This window comes from Diabrotica virgifera, chromosome 1 (assembly GCF_917563875.1).
Source record: "Diabrotica virgifera virgifera chromosome 1, PGI_DIABVI_V3a".
In the NCBI taxonomy this organism is placed as follows: Eukaryota; Metazoa; Arthropoda; class Insecta; order Coleoptera; family Chrysomelidae; genus Diabrotica; species Diabrotica virgifera.
The window spans coordinates 121,785,148-121,809,614 of NC_065443.1; the positions used below are offsets into that span (position 1 = coordinate 121,785,148).

A 24,467-nucleotide genomic window follows, 5' to 3' on the forward strand; every position below is an offset into this window, starting at 1 on the left:
AATGGTTTGTACCTATAATCGAATGTGTTTACTGGAAACAGAGAGGATATTAGGGAGGACAAACAGGATAAGTCGTATTCTTCAAGATCCAAATATTGATCTTAATTTCAGGAGTGGCAGCACTTAGATCACTTAAATAAAATATACAGTCAAGACGTGACAATTTCGAAAGATATGAGAACATCGGAGAAGTTTAAAACTCAAAATTTTATCGCTATAATAGATCACTTCATTACCTCTTTAAGTCAGAGGCTGTCTACTCATTTCAATTTTGGATTTTTACATCATTTTGGAAAATTGGAAAATTTAACTCTCAATGAAATTGAAGCTCACTCACTAAAGCTTGTCAACATTTATAGCAATCATTTAGATGAAAACTTGTGTGTCCATCTGGTACAGTTTGTAAGATTCTTCAATCCATTTAAAGAGGAAATCAGCTCATAGCTCATCAAATATAAGCAAAGAACTTCAAATTAACCAACTGCTAAAAGAAAACAATATGAATGATGCTTTTCCAAATGTTGAGGTGACACTTTGTTTATAATATTTAGTTCTGATGCTAACTAACTGCAGTGGATAGAGATCATTCTCAAAATTTAAGTTAATTAAAAATCGACTTCGGTCTACGATGGGCCAAGAGTGTTTGAATCATCTCTCTATAATAATTAGCGTTGGCCACGATGTCTTAATGCAACTAGATATGTACCACATAATCAAGAAATTTTCAATTAAAATATCTCGAAAAGTTCCCGGACTTTAACCATACATCTTACTATTATTTTTAAAATATTTTACTGTAGCAAGTTACAGCTCTTGTACTTTTTATTATCTAAAAATATATTTATAAAAGTATATCAACATTTTTTTAATGGTAGGAGGTAGGGCCCCCACACCAATTCTGCCCAGGGGTCCCCCACTGCCTTAAATCCGGGTCTGGTCAGCGAAGATATATAAGCAGGAACAAGATCCATAGACCAGATAGGTAATGACTAGAGCTCGGGGAATATGCCCTCAAAAAACCCTAAAATATGCATGCAAATATGCACAAAAATCAGTTAAAAAATGCACTAAAATATGCTTTTTCTTTATACTTATTCTTTGCCACTTTATATTTTTATCATCATCATTCTTTATTATATTATTATTACAATTAAAACTATAAATTATTAAATGTTTTTAATTTTCTATAGAAAAACTGAGCCGTCTATCTGATAATAATTAATTATACACGGAAAAACTTCTTTCTACTTTACATGAAATTAAAGGAGCAAACTTATAAAATAAATATTGTGAAATTGTGGGTTCTATCTATAACATAAAATTATCTTCCCATTTCCCCATCTAAATAGCATTATTTACGATTTGAATTATTTTTTAATATCCCTCATTTTACTTTAACACCGTGCAGAATTTTTGATAGACACTTTGTTGGTTTCCTCAAGGTGTTTAATTTTTTAATTTAATGAATTGACAATTTCAATACTTTGGTCTGATGAAATGTTTCGCTGTTCTAATTTAGTAATTGGTTCAGCAATATTTACAAAATTGTTTTGGATATGTGTCAAATTACTTTTTATTAACGCCTTTTTTTTTAAATATCCACACATTTTCATAGCACCTGAGTTATCTACATCCAAACTACAAATCACGTCTCCAATTCCCTTAAAATTATCGGTTATGAAATTTGCAGGATTTAATCCCCATCTAGTTATCACACGTTCAGGTGGTAAAGGCACATTAGGTAAACGATCTTTATAAACTTGTAGGTACTAGCAGGAAGAATTTAAAAATATTTTTTTATATTTGATACAAGGTATTGTATATTTGATACAGGGTATTGACCATTGAAAATTATATTCTTACAATTTTTGCTACTCTATTTAAAGCATGTGCTAAACAAGTAACAAATTTGAAAAAAAAATTTTCAAAATTTTTAAATGTTGTACACCTTTGATTTTATGGTGCAGCATCACGTAACAATAACAAACATTTTTTACTAACAAAATGTGATTGCATATTGTCGAGTACCCTTTGTCTTCTTTATTCCTCATCTCCTTGCCTTATAAATTGTAAAAGGCAGAGATTAAGGATGTTACCAGAAAGTGGTTCCACGAGAATTTTTTCTGTTGGTATCGTTTGAAATAAAAAAAAGTCTAAAAATATGCAATTTTAATAAATGCATATGCATTTATAAAATTTATCATGCGTTTTGCATATTTCCCCAGCTCTAGTAATGACTAATGAGATATAAATAACTAGGTCATAAGATTCGCATAGGAAGAGATAACCAAACCGTTAAGCTTCTCCGTCGTATAAGACTGACTTGGGCATGCTTCGGCAAACTGAACCATATTTTCAAATCGTCTGATATACCAATGCCTTAAAAGAAAAACCTTTTACGTAGTGTGTTTTGCCAATGTTGACTTACGGTGCGGAAACGTTGACCATGACAAAGAGAACAGTACAAAAGATTCGTGTGTCTCAAAGGGCGATGGAGCATATGTTGGGCGTTTCACTACGAGACAAGATCCCATAACGCCAGCTACGACAAAAAACAGGAGTTGCTGATGCAGTAGAGAGAGCAGCAACACTGAAATGTAACTGGGCAGGTCACGTGACTCGAATGGCAGATAATAGATGGACAAAGCGGATATTGGAATGGAGACCAAGAGATGATTCCTACCGAAGCAGAGGTCGTCCACCAACACGTTCGTGGACACTGATGATCTAAAACGTTGTCATCGAAATTGGATGCAAGAGGCACAAGATCGAAATAGATGGAAAATATGAGGGAGATCTACGTCCAGCAGTGGATAAGCGAAAATTGAATGTTGAAAGACCAATAGACTAAGGTAGGCAGGGTATGTGATACGCAGTAACGAAAATCGTCTTATTTTTAATGGGTTTTTGGAAAGACCAGATGGAAGAAGGTCTGTAGGACGACCTAGATAAATGTGGAAAGATGCACTGATATAAGATCTGTAGAAAAAGGGACAAAGGGAGTGAGACAATGGAAAAAAGTGGGACAGGAAACATGGACAGCAACAGCTAGTAAACAGGACCAAAACTCACGGAGAGTCGAGTCATTGATAATGACATAGGCGCCCATACCCATGGGCAGGGGGGGCGTGGCCCCCCTAGCTTTTCGGGTGCTTTAAACTATACAGGGTGTTTCATTAATAATTGTCCATATAGTAACTGGAGAAACCTTAGCACAAAATACGAAGATTTAACCTAAAACACTTAAATAAAATGTGGTTCCTTACTGAGTTACAGGACGTTTTATCTAAAAATTTAAAAAATATTTTTGCTCAGCATTTTAAATCTATTCGACGTATCCTTTTCATACTTGGCAAAAAGTATAGGTACTACACAAACTACTAAATTATGTTAAACAAACGTTTCTGGCTATTACCAGAGGCGTACGACGGGGGATAGTGAATGGTTGACCCTTTCCAAATTCTACGCCACTGGCGGAATTGCCATTTTAGTTCAATTTTTGGATTCTCCAATACTTTCTTTAAAAATAATATACTCTTCATTCGCAACGATAAAGTCATTAGTTTTCGAGATTTTTGAAGTTAAATATGAAACGACACGGTTATTTTGATTAATGTATTGTGTCGCTTCATTTTTAATTTCAAATTTCTCGAAAACTAATCATTTTATCGTTACGAATGAAGATTATATTATTTACATAAAAAGTATTTAAAAATCAAAAAATTACACTAAAATAGCAATTTCGTCAGTGGCGTAGAATTTGGGAAGGGTCAACCAGCCACTATCCCCCGTCGTACGCCTCTGGTAGTAGCTAGAAACGTTAATTTATCTTAACTTAGTAGGGTGTACAGTACTTACACTTTCTGCCAAGTATAATAAGGATACGCCAAATAGTTTTAAAGTACTGGGTACAAATAATTTTTAAATTTTAATCATAATATGAATCATATCATAAATTAATCAAAATAACTGTGCCGTTTAATATTTAACTTCAAATATCTCGAAAACTAATGACTTTATCGTTACCAATGAAGGGTATATTATTTACGTAGAAGGTATTGGAGAATCTAAAAATGGCACTAAAATAGTAATTTCTCCAGTGGCATAGAATTTGAGAAGGGTCAACCATTCACTATCCCCTGTGGTACGCCTCTGGTAGTAGCTAGAAACGTTTGTTTAGCATAATTTAGTAGGGTGTATAGCAGTCGCACTTTCTGCCACGTATGAAAAGGATACGTCGAACAGTTTTAAAATGCTGAGCAAAAATAGTTTTTAAATTTTTAGATAAAACACCCTGTAACCAGTAAGGAACCACATTTTACTTAAGTGTTTTAGGTTAAATCTTCGTATTTTGTGCTAAGGTTTCTCCAGTTACTATATGGACAATTATTAATGAAACACCCTGTATATTGTTATCCATAGTGTACATACAAAATTATATGTGCAAAATCTTCACGTCTGCCCCTCCCCTGAAAATTTTTTATATGGGCGCCCATGGATGATGATGATATGTGAAGAAACCGAAATGTCCAAAAATCAGTTTAGGTTTATGTAAGGCCGATCAACAATAGATACCATTTTCATTATGAGGCAGTTGATGGAAAAATACAGGAATAAATAATTAAACAATCAAATTATTTTTCCACAAATAATAATAATTATTATTTTAATTATTAAACGAGATTATTTTTGGTTTGCCACCTATCGGGAAATTCATGTAGGTACGCGTCTCAAAGAAATAGTATTCTAATTTCTGTAGGGCACCATCTGTAAGCTCTAAATTAAAAATAGCCACTTTGCAGTAGAGATATCTCTGTAATTGGTTTATAACTTCTATCGAGGAATATAGATGCTTATAATTCGAACTTAATTCCGATTTCATGGGTGATTGCTTGTCAAGTCCTGGAAAAATTAGTTTTGTTGACTTGATTTGATTCGTAAGTTGTGTGAGTGCGTTATTACCAATTAAAGTCGAGTAAATAAACGTTAAATCAGGGAAATCGGCTGTCTGTCAATTGTTCCAGGACATATCTCTACAAATAAGGTAATTGTTGGATATACTTTTTTATTGCTAAAGTAAAATCAATACTTAGAATAGTTGAATTGAATAGGTTAGAACTGTTACCGAATATAATGTTACAATTAATAGTTTCAATGTTAAATTAATTTATTCTTTTGAGAAAAACATTACAATTTTGCACGTAATAAAATAATAAAGCATTTCGACCTTCAGTGTCCAATGCGGATAGTTATTTTTGTAAATAAATTTCTAACAGTTGCCAAAAAATTGAAAATTTGATTTGATGGGTGATTATAATTATAGCTGCAAAATTCAATATTGATTGGTACTACATGGTACTACCTTTCACAGGTAATAAATGAAAAATTTGTAATAATTCTAAAGGAAAAGGAATATGTCAGTGTTTTAAACTGTATCCTTTTAAAAGGCAGTTTTTCCCTAATTTTACATCAAGTTATTGCAGAAAACCTTAATCTTAAGCTTATTTGTATTTGAGTGATGTGGTTAAGATTCCGGCACAGCTAAAAAGTAATAAAATGTTAACCTGTTGTACATTTTATTATTCTACATGCTATTCAGTATGTTTACCTCTTGAAACTTAAGAACACCACTCAAATACTAATACAAATGAATTTGTAATAGGATTAAGATTAAGGTTTACTGCAATAACTTGATGGCAATTGTACATAAGTAGGTCAGCAACTACATTAGCCTATTATTCCTTTTCTATCATCTTCTTCATGTGCCTTGTCTGTCTGTTCTGAACAGTGGCAGTTAACATGGCTATTCTGACTTTCTGGACAGCAGAAGAGCCTCTATATTCTATCATGTCTATCGCTAATCTAAACAGCTCTCAATGTTTTGCTGATCCACTCTCAAATATCCTTATGCCAATAATTTCCTGGTCTTGCCAGTCCTATATCTATATTTACTGTAACACCTTGGTTTTCAACCCGTGAGTCACTTTTTTTATCTAGGAGGCACTTAAAAGTAAAAACCAAACACAACATCAATGTTAGCAACTCAGTAAAATATTTTACCAATACCTACAATCAAACCTACTCATTAAAATACCAGTTATAGGAATATCCTGGTTTATGGAATAGAAAATTGAGTACCCTAAACGTGTTTACTAGCCACCAATGATCGGTTATTAGAATATCCTGGTTAGAGGAATACTTTTGCTTGGCACGAAGGCTATTCCAATAAGCCGTTTCGACTGTATTACTAAAATATCACCTAATAAGGAAACAAAATAAAGAACCCACATTGGACATTGTTTATGGAAAACAACTTCCTTAAAAACTACAAAGAAAGAATGGACATTAAAGTAGATCTAAATAGAAAGAAGGATTAATAAAAACAGAGACAGGTGTAAGTACAGTAAAACCTCGATATAACGAACCTCTATTTAACAGACTTCGGATATAACGGACAAAAAATCATATCAAATGTAAAAAAGTTAAAAACGTCCTGTTAATATTATACATACTTAACCCTGCCCTTACCAAGTACACTGCATAACAACGGGGTCTCCGTGGACCCCAAACGCTGTAATTTACAAAGAATTTCAATAAACTTTTTATTATAGCATATTGAGGACACATTTCTAAATAGTCTGATTTATAAAAGTATTTTTATATCTTAAAAGGGGTAAACCCTGTAGTTGGCTGTATACCTTCGTTAAAACAACGTAGAATGAAGTAAACACTTCTGTTGTATGTAGGTATATTAATTTATTATTAAAATTCTTAAAATTTATCCACAAGGGAGTGGAAGTACAAAACGTTTTCTGTCAAAATGACCATCATCAGTGTAAACATCCAGTGTACAAGTAGTTGAAACTAGCCACTTCAAAAGGTGTAAAAACCTCTAAATAACATTATTGCTACATTATAAGCTATATAATAATAGACCTTAAGTCGATGTCTTAAGATTATATATTATCACATGTGGATGTATGCCATCATTGCTCGGAAATTGCACAAGGTTAATGTGCTCAGGTGAGAGGTTAACAACCAACTATATTTTTATATATCGGACTTTCGGTTTTAACGGACTTCCCGTCCCCCCAATTAGTCCGTTATATCGAGGTTTTACTGTATACCGAAATTAATAAACGGATTCAATAGAAAATAAAAGAAGCATTAAGAAAATGCAGATGGCACTGGTATAACTGAAACAAAACTTAATAAGATGTAAAGAATATAATTAGAAAGTACAATGATAAAGTAGCACATTTAGAAAATGGTGGGGAAATCACAGGAGCAAAAATAATAAAAGATTGAGTAATTATTGCCGTAAAATATACAAAAGCCAGAAATGCTACAAGATCAAATAAAAGATCAATGGAAGTGTTAAAAGAGTGTAGGACTTCCACATTCATTTATATTAGTTGCATAAACGCTATTGCCTATTTGAAATTTCTGGATTTTTGAAGAAAATTCTTTAATAAAGAGATTTTTTCATTTTTGCAAGCAGTGAAATCTATAGCTGGCAGTAATATCAGTAAAGATTCAAATACCTTGAGACTCAGATTTCTGACCCAGTGTCTTAAGTGATCCACATCTGTTGATCTAGATTTTTAATTCCCTTGATCTACCCTATAACAGACTGCAACTCGAGAATCAAGTGTTTAGTTTAGTCTGTTGTAGCCTATGTCACCAGTGTTGGCGGTAGATATTTTACACTCCATAGTGAAAGTACCACATCACTTATCGTAACAGCCACTAGCTACATCAGAATGGTTGGAGGGATAAGTACCTGGTGTGTATCAGCCTCTGACTTTCTTTGAACCGTGTTGATTTACCGACAAATGATGGAACAGCCCGTGCTGACCATAAATCTAAGGTTCTGCCCTAGCCCAAGAATCATAAACCATAAAAGGAAAGATCGCTTTCACGTTGCGTTAATTCCTATCTTTAGTTTTTATCATTTTCTGTTATAATATTTTCTTGATCGTGAGATATTGGCTTTATATATTCGACTGTATCCCCTGTATTTGTAAAAATGTAAGTGTAAAAATGTAGTAAGATGAACAATAAATTAAGATGGCGATATTATTATCATTTAGAGCAGTGATTTCCAAAGTGGTCCAGGTGGACCCCCAGGGGTCCACGAGGGACTCAACGGGGGTCTACGTTGCCGTGAAATAAAAATGGGGGTTCACAAGTTGTAAAAGGGGTCCACGAAAATTTTATAGTGATTTGGTATTTATTTAAACAAATTTCCATTTTTTTCGTAATATATCAATGGAAATCAATGGAAAAAATAATGTTTTAAAAGTAGGGACACAAAAATGTCACTATAACGCATTATAATAAGTCATTTTGATTAAAAATTTTATTTTTGTGGAGAAAACGTTAAAATACCGTTTTTTTTTTATATTTTGCTCCATTCCCAAAAAACGTGTCCTTCGATTTGATTGAAAATTTGCCCACAGGTAGCCAAAACACAGGACTTAAGTGGTTAAATTTTTTTTTATAGTTTTACAATATAAAAAAAACGCATGTAATAATATCAGTCAAAAATATAGGCGTCTACTTTAAGTACAATTAACTCGGAAAATATCGACCGTACGAAAAAAATGGTTAAAAAAAATTGTAATAATTATTGTAAACACGATTTATTTGGAACAATGTCTGTTCCTAAAATTTTTGTCGAAAAGTTGAAAATGGCGGAGATATTGAATAAAAACCACTGCTATCAAACCAATCAGTCTTATGCTCGCGCCTTTACCGCATACGTACTACCTGAAATATTGATTTTAGCAAAAAAATGAAAGAGATTAAAATTGTATAAAATTTAATTCTGTTCATTTTTGTATAGGTACATTTTGTTATAAAACTAATAATAAACGAGATAATTCAATAATTATGCTCTAATTGTCACTATTTCCACCCATAACTCGGAAAATATCGACGGCACAAAAAATTTATAATAAAATAATTTATTTATAGGAAATCATATTTTCAACCATTTCAGTCCTTACACTTTTTGTCGGAAAGTTAAAAATGGCGGAGATATTGAGCAAAAACGGTTCTTCTTTAAAATCAAGATGGCGGCTAACGCAACGGCAGAATTCATTCGCGATTTTAAATTTATATTACTATTGACCCCCTAAAGCTTAGAAAAATAGAATATTGCTTGGGTAGCTCGGCATGAAAGATCAAATGCTAACCCGTGTGGACTATATAATTTTGACTCTGATATTAGTGCATGTAACTTTTCAGTATTGTAAAGCTATACAAATTCTTTTAACAACTTAAAGTCCAGTGTTTTGACTATCTCTGGGCAAATTTCAGCTAAATAGAAGATCATGTATTTTGGGAATGGAGATAAATGTAAAAACAGTATTCTACAGGTTTTCTACCCTAAAATTTGATCAAAAACATGTTTTAAATAAAGAAACTTGTTATAATGCCTAATAATCACATTTTTGAGTCCCTTCTATTAAAACTATTTTTTCCATCGATACTTTACAATAAAAAAAGTTTAAATAAATTCCAAATCACTGTAAAATCGCTTGGAATGATATTTTGAGAAAAAAAAGAAGAAAAGGACGGTTCGACCTTCATTAATGTCTTATTTTTTCCACCCAATTGCCCTTCACCCCCAAGCAATTTTCTAGACCCGCCACTGACGTGTACAGTAAATTTTTTAAAGTGGTCTACGAGAAAAAGTAGTTTGGGAACCTCTGATTTAGAGCATAATAAGCAATCTAATAAATTCCAATTCGAAAGACCACTCACTCACATGGGAATAAAAGAATACTAAAATTAACAAATATGTAATTTAGTGACTAATTTTGATACTATTACTAAATTATGATATGGTAAAAGTGCTTTCGTAGATGTCATATATTTAAACCGCCTAATCACTGGCAAATGCACACTCAGTACCGGCGCTAGGGTATAAGGCGCCCGCCTGCCAAACTAGCATAGGCGCCCTTTGGTTTCTTTTAAATTAGTATTTTGTATAGCACCAGCAGAAAAAAGCTCATTTTGGCGCCCCCCAAACAGGGGCGCCCGCCTGCAGTGCATCCCTTGCAGGCCCGTTATCGCCGGCCCTGTGCACACTAATCCGTGAAACGCAATAGCACTGTTATAGTTTTAAGGTCACTAACTAGGAAATGAACTAAGGATGGTTTCTTTAGTTTTAATAAACTTAATTAATAATAAACGTTTGCGAAAAGTGTAGCTTTTAACTATAAGCGAGAGCGAGACACACAATAACTATATAAGATAAGCGAGAGTAGTATCTCTAATCGAATAAATGCGACGTTCTATCTGGACGAATTCTAACTTGATATTGATAAGACAAATACGCGAGAGTTAATACTCTGAACTAAAAAAAGACGCGTCCAAAGTTGTTGGATTCTAAGTTGATACTTACTAACTAATAAACGCAGTGTCCACCCTGGGTGAATCCTTACTAGTTACATTCAAATTATAATTGCTTTGCCAGGGGTTCGCGGGGGACAGCTTCGAAATTTCTATTAGTTAGGTAAACCCACCTTTTGAATGTTTTTTACTCGGGATTTCCTGGGTAAAGTTTTCGGTGGGTAAAAACATCTTTTGAAGGTAAAAATGATTTTAACCACACTTTGTTACGAAATAAATTTTTTACAGAAATATTCACTCTACAAAACCACCTTTAATTGCTTATGTAATACGTTTTTTCATGCACGATATAAGTATATTATCTAATTACTATGTTAATTAGCAATAATATGAGTTTACCATTTACCGCATTGTGTCATAAAACTGTTAAAATGTTAAATTAAGACCTATGTATAAAAGTTTATTTATAAAAAAAATAACCTCTTGTAAAGTTTATTGTCTAACAGATATTAGCCCTGTCTCTGTGTGTATACCTGCCTATAAGTGTGTTTGTTTAACAGGTGTGTGCGTTTATAAATAGCTGCAATATACATAAATTCTAGAGCAGGCTTTTCAACACGGCGAAGCTATAAAAGCAATAAAGATCTCGTTAAAACGTACTGGAGATCTAATTAATGTGCGTTTTATCTATTAAAATTGATTAACGGTAATTTCATAGCTCTTTAAGTATACTATTAGTCGCCAGAAAAGTGGATAACTTGTAATGAATTATTAATACTAATATGAATTATTACTATGATTTGTTTTTAAACCAGGAGGAGTAAACTAAAAAGACAAATTCACACCCAAGAAAGTCACTAGAAATATCACCAAATACATTTATTTTGGTTGATTATGTCGGCTTTCGACGGTAATCCATAAATATTATACTATACTATCTCTGCATCTGTAGAGTCAGGAGGGCGAGTCAAGTCCCACAGCACTTAGGCCACAGCTGAGCCACTGTGCATCCTTCCAGGGGGTTGTCGACGAAATTCACCCTGTAAGAATAATGGAAAATAGAATTTGACAAGATGTTGATATGTCATATAAGGGGATGTAAACGTGTTACACAATTTGAAGAACAAGTCCACGGTTGATTAGAATCTGAAGAGATATGGGATGGTTCTTAACGGGATCAAAAAAAGATAAAAAAAAGCAACTCCATGCTTTAACTATGATGTTGAAACTAGTAATACAAAAGAAAACTTCTAACTCCTGCTTGCATGTAAGAAAAGATTATTATACCGGCATTGGTATAAAATAGTCGCGTTCTCCTAAAACAGCGAAACGCGGTGTCCTACGGCTTGTTTAGACCTTAATAGAACTCCAACACAAAGACTTCTGCAATAAAATTGCACAATAACTTCACTATATTCAAACTAAACTGGAACTTCCACCTTTCAGATATTGCAACCCTGCAGACCTTCCGAGGCTAGGTCAACTTGACTTCTTGACGGCTCAAACGTAACTCTTCACAGCCCAAACAACTCCTTTCTCCTACAACTCAATCTTCCGAAACCAAACGCCCCTTCCAGAAATCAATCGATCTTCTCATCAATAATTCTCATAACCAATTACAGACTTAAGACACTTAATTAATCAAAATCTTGACGAATAGAAAATTGCAAATTACGCTATGGGTTATACCCTCTGACGCACACCAAAACAGCTCGTCCAATCCTGAAGAGAATAAACAAACAGATCTCGATAGTTCGTACCACCTACTTTTCCCATGAAAAGCCTGATTTAGCTGTCTTCACAACCAATGCCCGTTCTCAGACGAGTCATAAAAAATAACACTTGGACTCTTATCTCTGAACCACTTATCCTGTAACATAAACATTTTCCAGTTTCGCTGTCAGTAAAAACAATCTACTGAAATATTTATGACTTCGATTCTTTTGGAGGTGAGCTTCCAAGCAAACATCACTGATACACTCAAAAACAACTACGTCACATTCTGCGTAAAACAGATTATACATTCGTCGTTCGTGAGAATCACTATCATGCATGAAAAGATTCGACTGTCCCTGAAACACAAACTTGGTTTTAACGAATTCAAAATACAGGGTGTAGCGAAAGTGTCAGTAATTAGAAAATACTAGTGACCTTCGCACCGTTACAGTCGTCCTTGGTTCATTATCCATCCTGCTATTTTTAGGAAGGCGGACGAATCACCAGAGGGCATCTCTCCTATGTCGGCAGGTGTAGGCCAAGGCTCGACGAACACATACTCTCGTATTGACGATAGCGCCGGGCATTCACATAGGACATGCTCGACAGTTTCGTCATCTCGTTCACACTTCCTGCACAGAGGTGTGTCGACTAGCCCCAGTGTGTGGAGGTGTTTTCTTAGTTGACAATGGCCAGTTAAAATACCAACTGTCAAGCGTAGGTTTTTCCAGGTGATTCTCAAGTACTTTTCTGATGCTGACATCCCGAGGTTCCTTAGTGTTACCTTGGCAAGTCTATATCCTGGCCCTTCTTCCCATATTTTCGCGGTTTGCGTGTGAGAGTGTCATTTGGCAATTTCCGCGATTGTTGCAGTTGACCATCCAAAAATATCACCTGGTCCCAAGAGTCTTAGACTTGCTGCCTATCTAGCTAGCTGGTCAGCAATCCGGTTGCTTTTATGTCTGTTGTGTCCTTTAACCCACCTCAGGATGATGTTACCATCCGAAGCTTGGGCTAGTAGCTCATGACATTCCATTACTAGCCCTGATATGACACGTGGTCTGTTCAGGGTTAGTAGCGTTGTCTGTACAGATTACATATTATGGTTTTACCGGCTATACATTTTCGGGTTATCTCTTTTGCGGCTGTGGAGATACCAGCCAGTTTAGTCTGAACTAAGCTGGCATTTTTGCCCATACCCCATTTTATACTAAGGTTTAGTGATCTGGAGTATATCTCGCATCATGAGCCTTCTTCAATTTTGGAGCCTTCGGACTTTTGGTTGATCATGTCCGTAAATATTATATTATACTAATACGTCGCTAAAGAGTTCTAAAAACAACTGTTTTTTTTTATATAAAGCAAACTAAAAATTAAACGAGTAACGCAGAAAACACAAAAAATCGCCGATATAACGTAATTAACCTATGAAATACCAATAGTGTCAAAATTTCATAAATGTCAATAATGTCAAAATTTCATAACAGTGGAGTAAACTTGCCTACGGTTGGACCAATTACAAATTATAAGCATTACGACGCGGTAAATTTGAATTACTCCTGATTTAAAAATGGAGCATAATACCCAAGGAAACGAAGCCGAGAAAGCATTAGAAAATTTAAAAAAATTGAAAATAATGATAAAATAATAGGAGCTATTTTTCAACTGGAATAACTAGGGGAAGTCAATGGTGTATCATCTCGTGAGCATCAAAATTTTTACTGCGTCATGATTTTTTATTAACATTTAAGCAAATCAATCGACTTTTCATTAATTTCAATATTTTGAAAAAACTGCGAATTGTAGATAAAAAAACGTTCAACAACAGACGACTTTCTGAAAAATACTTCTAAAGTATGCTCTAAAAATGAGATTTTCTAAATTAAAAAATGTTTTGTTCTGAAGCGGTTTCTCTGTGACATCTTATATAATTTACTATTTTATTGAAAAATAAGCCACAATTTAATTTAAAAATGAAATTGATTGACATTTCGACTTCCACTTACGACCTCCGAAGTGTGTGTGTGTGTGTGTGGAAAGATAATGGCATGGAATCAAGTCCATTTGCCACAGAAAGTTGTAAAAGGAATTTTCTTATAGTATAACTACAGAGATGTGGGTTATGCCGTTTTAAATTTGTATTTTATTTTCTTTAATAAAATTTACTAAAAGTTCCAAGGTGTTTTTATTGGCAGCTAACAAAATGTGTGTGAGATTTAATGGAAGAAAATATTTCATTTCAATAAGTGTACGAATTAAATCATTGGATTTTTTTAAATGTTTTTTGCAACCGAAAAATATATGATTTAGATCTCCGTAAGAGTTCTGATCACAACTACAGGCCGAGGACTGTATAATGCCCAGCTTAGCAAGGTGCGATGGAAATCGCCCATGATTTGTTTTAAGTCGAAAAACACTTGCCGAAAAGAATTTTGAAGTAGGGTAGTTGAAAATATATAGAGGTGGGGATGGTAGGGTAGGATGTATTTTAAAGTAGGTATTTTGTGAGTTTTCTACAGTATTTTCCCACTGTCGTTCCCATTTTAATCTTATTTTATTTTTTATCAAATGAAAGACGTCTGGTAATGTATAAATATTACAAAGAACTCCGTTAAGTACTGCTTCCTTAGCCAAACTATCAGCTTTTTCATTACCTAGTATACCTGTATGACCTTTGACCCATACAAATGTTATATTTAAATCTGCTATCAAATTTTTTAAATTGCATAATATAGGACATTTCATTCTTTCAAATTTTATGCTTTTTATTGACTCCAATGCAGACTTAGAATCAGTTAGTATTACTCCATCTCGTAAATTATTTGATGTTAACCAAGTAATGCCCTTCCAAATTGCTATAAGTTCAGCAGTATATATGCTACATATTGATGGTAATTTAAACATAAATGATTGTTTTGTATTTTGGATAAAAACTCCACAACCAACTCCGTGTTTTGTTTTTGATCCATCTGTATATATAAATGGCTTATTGACTAATCCACCTAATATGGATTTTAGAAGGGTGTGATTTATATGATGGTATTCTGTATAATTGGGTATTATGACTCTGTGTGGTTTTATTAGTGATCTATAGGGTATGGTATACATAAACAATGTTTTATTTTTACCAAAGGAAATGTGATCAGCATTGGTCTCAACGAAAGCTTCTGCCAGTGGAGGAGAATTCTTTATTTTCCAAAAGCGGTTTGTTAAATCTTCTTTTGCAATATCACTTAATTTGTTGATCATGTTTGACTCTAAGGATTTTAGTTTTAAAAGATATTTTTGTGATAATAGCTGCCGACGCAAATCCAAAGGCAATTCATTACATTCTGCCAGTATTGCTTTCACCGGTGATGATATCATTCCACCTATGCAAGTTCTAAGACATTTATATTGAACTCTGTTTATTTTGTTTAGATTGGTGTTACAAGCAGATCCGTATAAACAACATCCATAGTCAATGATAGACCGCACATAGGCTCTATAAAACAATAAAGCTATACCAGTAGCTGCGCCCCAACTTCGATTTGTTACACACCTAAGCAAATTATAGCCTTTCTCACATTTGTTTATTAAGTGACGTATGTGACTCGACCATAGTAACTTGGTGTCAACAATGATACCTAAATACTTAAACTCTTTAACTACCGACAAGGTACGCCCACACAGAGTTAATCTCTCTGGTGCACGTAGTCTATGCCTGGTAAAAAACATAATAGAGCATTTTTCTGTTGAAAGGGTCATACCAGTTTCTTCTGTCCATGTACTTACCTTATGCATAATATTATCAAGAGCCTCAGTGCATGCTTCATAACTATTTTGGATGGTGTATATACAGATATCATCTGCATATTGTATGCAATTTACGGAATTATGAAATAGTAAATGAATATTGGCAGAATATATATTAAAGAGTATAGGACTAAGTACGGATCCCTGTGGCAACCCATGATAAACAACCCTTGGACCATGTAACACATTTTTATGGTCTCTAATATAGACATGTCTAGAAAAATATAGTTGCAATATATTTAGAGCAGTCGTTTCGCTAAGACCAATCTTAACCATTTTCTGTTTAAGTATATTTATATTTACAGAGTCGTAAGCCCCTTTTATATCTAGGAATAAAACAGCTAGATACTTGTTGCCAGAAAAGGCAATCTGGATGTCATTTACTAAATGAGTTACTGCATCCAAAGTACCATATCCCCTTCTAAAACCGTATTGAGTATTAGGTAAGATATTGTTATACTCCATGTACCACTCCAGTCTTGTTTTTATCATTCTTTCGAACGTTTTAGTTATACATGACATTAAAGATATAGGGCGATAAGAGGAAGGCATATTTCTATCTTTAGTAGGTTTTAAAATTAAACAAATGGTAATTTGTTTGAGATGCTCAACATAGTTTGAATTCACCCACCAATCATTGTATATATTTAGTATAAAATTTTTAGCAACTTGGGGAAGATTTTTAATAATGTCATATGTAACATAATCATTACCCGGAGCAGTACATCTAGAGGTCTTAATTGAAGCTTCAAGTTCTGTTATATCAAAAGGTGCATCCATGTAGTGGCTGCCAATTTTCTCGTTCGGACCTTCAAGCATATTTGGCACAAAACTAGGTGCTACAATATCAAAAATTTGGTTTATTAGTTCTTCAGATAGAGGATGTTTTTTAAAAGTTGAGTTTTTGTTCGATATTTTTTTTATAAAACTCCAAATTTTTGATATTGGGGTATTTTTATTTAATTTGTTAATAACATTTTTCCAGCATAGTTGTTGCTTTTGTTTAAAAAGTAATTTAGCTTTGGCCTGAATATGCTTAAACTTGAGGTAATTTTCATAATTCGTGGTCATTTTATATTCATGGTATGCGTCTTTTCTATCATTAACAATTAAAGTGCATTCATTATCCCACCAAATAGGATTTGGAGGTTTTTTACTGTTACCTGAACGAGATTTCATTGACTTAGAAGCTGCATCATTTATTACTTTCATAAAAAAATCAAAGGAGTTATTATTACTATTATTGTTATAGATTTGTGTTTCAATTAGGTTTTGAAAAAGCGTCCAGTCAGCTGAAGACTCAATCCATTTTCTAGAGGGTGTTTTGTTAGTGGGGATATATTCCCGAGATATAGTAATATGGATAGGGAGATGATCTGAGCCAAGTGTATCATTCAGAGGATTCCATTCAGATAAACTTAAAAGGCTAGGTGAGACAAAGGTAAGATCTATGGCAGAAGGTCTTTCGTTAGGTCTGACTATCTTAGTAGGTCGTCCGTCGTTTAAAATAATTAGGTTAGTTTCTTCTATAGCTTCTACAAGTCGATTTCCTTGTGAGTTATCTATTGTAGAGCCCCAGAGACTGTGATGACAGTTAAAATCACCGCATATAATGACATCACCCTGTAGTTGTGAAAAAAGATTATTCCAGTCAGTCTTAGTTGCTTTTATGTTGGGAGCTTTATAAATGGAGGCTAAGGATATCTTAAGGTCATCGATATATGCTGCACATACTTCTATTTTGGAATTAAAGTTTTTACGAATTGAAATTTCATGATAGCATAGGGAATCTTTAATAAGTATGGCAGTGCCTCCGAATCCATCAGTTCGATCTACATGTAATATATTGTAAGTTGGTAAATGAAATATTTTCTTTTTAGATAACCAAGTTTCGTTAAGCATAATTAAATCAAATTTAACAGCGTGATCGTTTAGAAAATTAATAAGATTAGCTTTGTTTTTAGTAATGGAGTTACAGTTCCATTGCAATATATTTATCATCTACTTAATAACAACTTTCGTCACTATCACTATCATTGTATTGTATCGTATCTAAGATTGTTCTGAGTTCTGTTTGTGTTTCCTGGATAACTAGTGGATCTGGGTTTACCAAATTAAATTTTTTAAGCATATTTTCAAAAATAGAAGTTTCTGCAGTATCTGTGATTCTAATTTTTCTTTGTATGAATGGAAAGCTTCTCTATGTGGATTAGGAATGATAGGATTTGAAGCGGTATTTTTAAGTTTAAATGAAGGGGGTTTATTAACTGAAAGGGGCGAACTTACTTTGCGCTTTTTCGGCTGTTGGTAATGTGGACGTGGTACCCAATTTTTATTACTCGTGGAGGGGGAATTGTTCGTGTCAATATTACCATTCAGCTCAGGGAAATTGTTTAAATTATTTAAAATATCGAAATTATTATGTGTTACTATTTTAGCGTAAGACGGATTTCTTACAATAACTTCAGCTTCTTTAAATGATACATTTTTTTCAGACATGATCTTTTTAATTTTTAATTGTTCCTGGTATTTCGGGCAAATTTTTGATACGGACTGATGGTCATGCTTTTCACAGTATATGCAGTAAGTGTCAGAAGTGCAATCGGTATCATCATTTTCATCGTGGGTTTGACCACATTTTTTACATTTAGTTGTAGTGCTTTTACAGTATTTGGCTGTGTGGCCATATCGAAGGCACCTGAAACACTGATCTACAGGATATATGTAGGGCTCTACAGCAAATCTCACCAAATCAATTTTAACAAATTTTGGCAAACTATTTCCTAAAAACGTCAAGACGATCATTTGTCTAGGGACAAACTGTGTCTCATTATCAGAATCAACTATCCTACGTTTCATTCTTTTTACATCTACAACTTTATGTTCACTTTCGATATTCTCCATTATATACTTTTCGGACAAAAATGTGTCAATTTGTCTGATAATTGCCTTTTTATGGTTGAAAAAAATAGGTATATACGAGATCAAATTGTTATCTTTTATTAATTTATGTCCTATAATGGCATTAGCAATATTATAAGATTTAAAAATAATTTTTACTTTATTTCTCCCGACTAATTTTATGTCAATAACATGTGTGTTAAAAGTAGTATTTTTAAATAAATAGTGCCCAACTTTAACAGCCGATAAATGACTTTTTTGATCAACCGGTTCAACGATAACATAGTACGGTCCGATGTCTGTCGAAATATATTTGTTGTCTAAATTATATATTTTATTATCAATTTCCATTTCGCCTTGTATATCTTTCTCATCTGGTGGGTCTTTTCCAGACGGGGGAGTACCCCCGTCGGAAGAGTTACTCATTATAATATTAAAAAACTTGTACTTACCTTAACTATGGGTTTATGAAATAACAAACCAAAATAAAATATCTACCTGCCTAAATTCGAGCAAAAAGTAATTAAGCGCGTGTAACAAAACCAACCTTACTGTTCGGAAGACACACTAATACTGACCTCCGAAGTGGGCGTTGAAGAAAAAGAAATTTTACACATTTTTTCCGATTTTGCCGAAACTACTAGCAACATTGTAATCAAATTCGATGGGTTTTAGGAGGTTGTTATGGTGCAGTTTTTGGCATACAATTAAGGAGATGGGTACGTAGGTTCTGCTCCAATGCTATTCAAATGGGATTCATTTTTTTTAATCCTGAGAAAACTAATAAGTATTTTTGAAAAATTTAAACGCAGAATGAAAGATTACGTTATTAGCGAGGGCCGAAAGTCCCTGAGAACTTCTATAATGTTTATTTTAATAAGTTACAGGGGTGAAAAACTAAGAGAAAATTTAGTGTGATTTTTAATTTCAAATATCTCATTCAAAATAAACTTTTTATTTATTCTAAGGGACTTTCGGCCCTCGGTAATAATTTAGTCTTTCATTCTGCGTTTAAATTTTTCCAAAAATATTTATTGGTTTTTTCAGGATTCGAAAAAAATGAACACAATGTCGGTGGTAATATTTTCCAAATCTATCTTTGTCATACAACACACTCAGTCAAATAGAATATTGTCAGCATATTGTCAGTCAGACAGTGACAATTTTAAATATTTGACATGGCAACGGGAATATTTTGAGTTGTTGATTAAATAATATTGATAGTGTATTTGATAAATAATTGATTTAAGACATGAACTTAATAAAAAGTTATTGATTGTTTATTATTTATGGAAGATCCAAGCAGAGAATATACCAGGATATTCAGTGATCCAATTATTTTGTTGATAAAGATGTTCAAAATTGTAAGCGTTTCATAGTAACAATATATTATTAAAAAATCACTTTATCACTTTTCCTCTTTTCTCGATTGATAATTAGTTTTTGTTGTACAGTACATAAATTATTTTAATCACTGAATACATAAGTAGTTAGTGAAAAAATTATCATATTAATTAACTGAATTAATAATTAAGGCAATTAATTATACAAGTAACAGTTATCCAAGAACATTCAAAAGCCATCTTTAAAGTTAATGATGACATTGGTAAGTAAAGTTTGCATATCTATACCAGTGAGAATTTTACTACACGTAATTTGCCGTGCAAAGACAGAAAAAGTAGGGATAGCCGTAAAATATTTGCGAATTATGTACCGATGGCCTTAAGAATTGTATATTCATCATTGGCGCGCATACCGGTAATGTTCTGAATTTTTTAAAGAAAAAGAGAATAGTACGCCACTGAGATATTTCCAATTAAAAATCATTTTTGAATTCCTCGTTCCATTTGTGACAAAAAATCTATCTTCTCTTTTTTTAACACTATGCCGATTCACCGTTTTCATGTAAAATTAATAGTTATTTATGATAATAAGTGTTAAAAGTACAATTGTATGGCACGCATGTCAAGGATTGCAGAATGAGTGAAGCGAATTCGGCAATTCACATGAGTGCCTTAAAAATGTACTTTTAACACGTACGTATAATATCATACAATATTTTTTCTACAAACGGTAAAACTGCAGTGCAAGAAATCATTTTTCAAATTGCGCAAATTGTACTATTAATATTAAGAGCACACAGTAGCGATCAACAGGTAGCAACAAACGCGGTACAAGATTGCGAAAGTTCTGCGAACTTTCAAAAGTGAGGCAACAGTGCGTCGGTAATTCGACACTGACAGTGACGTTTATAATACTATCAAAAACAATAATGTTTATACACATAAGCGCCAAATGTTGCCAAGCCTGTGACGTTAGATTTCTTGTTATAAAAAAATCGATTTTTAGTAGTTCCAATGTGACACAAAATCTAGGCACGGGATAAAAAAGTGTATTTGAAGAAAGTGTATTTTTTTGTCTTTCTTAATGGCGGTACAGGCTCCTTTTTTCAATATTTTATTTAGTTATAGAGTAATTTCCACATACTAACATATTTCTGAAATTGGGCTCTGTACCGCCATTCTTTATTATATTACGAATATGTGTGCCAAATATATCGACAAAATATTCAAAATTAGAGCCGCAATCTTGGAACGCGTTTGTTGCTACCTGTTGATCGCTACTGTTTGCTCTTAATGTTAATAAATGAAATATAAATATTTTGACGTTTGTTTTCAAAATTTAATATTTCACTTTTAACGTCAGTGCCTTAAAAATTTTAAAGCACCCAGTGCTGTAAAGTGACATTTTTAAGGCTCCCAGGGAGTGCTAAAACATTGCATTTTTAACACGTTTGTAGAAAAAATATCTTAAGGCTTCCAAAGTAATCGAAATAAATTTTTATACAAATCTATAGAAACTTACTCCCAATACTTTGAAAGGGTTAAGATCTTTTTTATTTGTTACATAAAGACGGCGCATGGTATAATAAACAGGGAAGATATATTTTTTGTCACAAATTGAAAGACGAATTCAACAATAATTTCTAATTTTAAATATCTAATTGGCGTACTATTATTTTCTTCAAAATATTCAGATCATTACCCGTATGCGCGCCAATGATAAATATAAAATTTTTAATTGTATGTCAAAAAATGTACAATAACTACCTCTTAAAACTCACCAAATTTCATTACAATGTTGCCAGTAGTTTCGGCAAAATCGTAAAAAATGTGTAAATTTTTTTTTCGAAGCCCTGTATCTTGAAAACGAATGGCGTTACAAACATCTTTTACTAAGCCTCCTCCTCCTAAGTGCCTTCTCTATTGATGTTGTCGATCAATATGGCAAATTTCTCTCTGTTCTGGGCTTGACGAATTAAGTCATCTCCTGTTGTGTGGGTCCAATCTCTAATGGTTCGTAGCTAAGATTTTTTCTTTCTTCCTATACCTATGTTTACCATACGTCCCGGTTTGAGATGCCTGTTCCAGCATCTCGGCCGGTTTGAATTACCGTCCCGGTTAAACTTGAACAACACCGACACCCAGGCCATTGATCAAGGACCATCTAAAGTGCTCGAAACATAAGGCTAGCACAAGGACCATTGCAAGCTCATCTACCATAACATCGTTTTTCAAAAATGGCTAAGCCGCAGAAAATGAACTTTCCATTGCCTGCTAAAGAAGCTACTTTTGCATTCCATACAGCAATGTGCGATATAAGTTTTAAAACATTTGACTGCTCAAAATTAATATCGAAGCTGTTTAAGCCCAAATTCTTAACGGCTTCTTCCAAAATTTTAACGAAGCCAGTTACTCCGAGAAACGGGTCCAGCTATTCACCCATTACAAGCAGCATTGAGGTGTGGAGCTGTGGATTTGTGGATTTAAAAAAAATGTGGAGTTTGCTATGTGTACTCGGTACTTCAGCGTCAGTAGAAAGAATTTGGTCTGATGATCGGGGAGGATGGAAGAATGCGGTGTGGAAGCATTGCTTAAGTGGAAATTCAACTTGAACATGTCAAGCAGTGAATTTTATGACAAGCACGACATAAATATAAATATTCTGAAGAATGTGCATTCTAGTGAAAAATATTAAACAAGTGTAAGCGAATAATAAAACTGGATAAATTTTTAATGTTGTTTGTATTATTTGTACTTTATCTCTTTTTGGTTCCCGGTTTGACTCTTCGTAATTATGGTAAGCCTACCTCTATACCCCTTTTACCTTCGATCATGTCTTCTAATATTATTAGATATATGACGTCTTTCTAATTTTGATAGTATATATTGGCCAATGGCCAATTTTACTAAGCACCCCAATTATTTTTCAGTTTTTTACCTATCCTAGAAACGGTGTTACCTTTTTCTGAAACACCCTGTATATATTTTTATAGTTTATTTTAACAAAGCTGCCCAATTTGAAACTCAAGATGTTTTGTTTTCTCTATTTATCTGGTACCATTGCCATAGCAAATTGTAATATAAAACAACTTTTGAACAGAACCGCAAATTTTTGTTACTAGGGGGTCTCAACTATCTCCCTTATCGTGGTTTAATAACAACAATTATAACAATGTTGTAAGAATGGAATGTTTTACATACTATTATAGGTTAAGCGATATGACCTCAGCGAAATCGAAAGCAAATTTGCAATTGATATTGATTCGTTATCACTATGTCAATTTTATTCATTTCGTTTATTTTAATGGATTTGTTGACATCCGACTGGTACATTTTTTGTCATCAGCGATATCAATACGACATATTCATTTTATTTGAGTTGATTTATTGTTTTTTAATATAGTACTTGAAAATGCATATATACCCGGTGGTTCTATTGTTGTAGTATTTGTGTGTAATGATTTTATCTTTTATTCTATTCATTGTATCTATTTTATCTGAAGTACCAACAATACTTTACTTTGTTGTTTTTTTTTTTTTCAATTAGAGTAGGTTCTTCGGAATGACTCCAGTAGTAGACATAATAATAGGTATTGTCTGGGTACTTTGCATTCTCCATTGTCCGGAATGGGACGTTTCATCGCCTGTTCATCGTCGCCGTTTCGATGCCGCCGGTTCATGGCCAGTCCATTTCATCGCCGTCCGTTTCATCGCCAGTTAGTCAGTACAGTTGATTTTGTATTATGGGAGATGACACGACACGACGTTAAATTCCGGTATATTGTGATTGCGCGCAGCGGTCAAATACCTCCTGGGGTACTCTACACTTTAATACCCGAAAGTTAGGTTTGGACCGAAGGGTTAGGTCTTCCTCCTTTGAAAATTGCACTGTATAATATATAATATATATAATATATTAATTTTTTAATTAATTAATTTTTTAAAATTAGCAAAATTTCCGTTCAAAACGAATAAATAGTAAATAAAACTTAGACACCCTGTTGAGAACCCTGACCGCTGCGCGCAATTGCAATCTGCCCTTAAATTCAGTTCAAAACTTTTGACAATTAAAAAGATAAAAAATATCATTATATTTACTGCTCTACTTCCCCTAAATTTTTGTACAGAAATTTTGGGTTCTTTTCGAATTTAAGAAACAGTTTCTCTTGGTTGGAAATGTTGAACGTGAAATTTAAAAGATCATCATTATAATATATTTTATATTATAAAAGTTTAAAAGTCTATTAAAAGATTAAGTATGGCAACGGGAATGGTCATTTCCTAGAATCCCTAATTAATACTAAAAATAAATAATAAATGTAACTGTCGAAAATTCGGAAATATATCAGA

The 24,467-nt window shown here is 33.3% G+C and overlaps 2 protein-coding genes across 3 annotated transcripts in view; one reads left to right on the forward strand and one right to left on the reverse strand.

Annotated features, from left to right (window-relative positions):
• The window catches only part of LOC114324359 (uncharacterized), a 53,297-nt gene that overhangs the window by 21,421 nt on the left and 7,409 nt on the right, over positions 1-24,467 (reverse strand). The gene's annotated exons all lie outside the window — the stretch shown is intronic.
• LOC126880172 (mitochondrial glutamate carrier 1-like) overlaps positions 4,876-24,467 on the forward strand; it is a 66,541-nt gene continuing 46,949 nt past the window's right edge. The window contains exon 1 of one of the 2 annotated variants that reach the window (XM_050643934.1): positions 4,876-5,044. The gene's annotated coding sequence lies outside the window, so the exon portion shown is untranslated. The remainder of the gene's footprint in view (positions 5,045-24,467) is intronic. The other variant, XM_050643932.1, reaches the window with a different exon arrangement.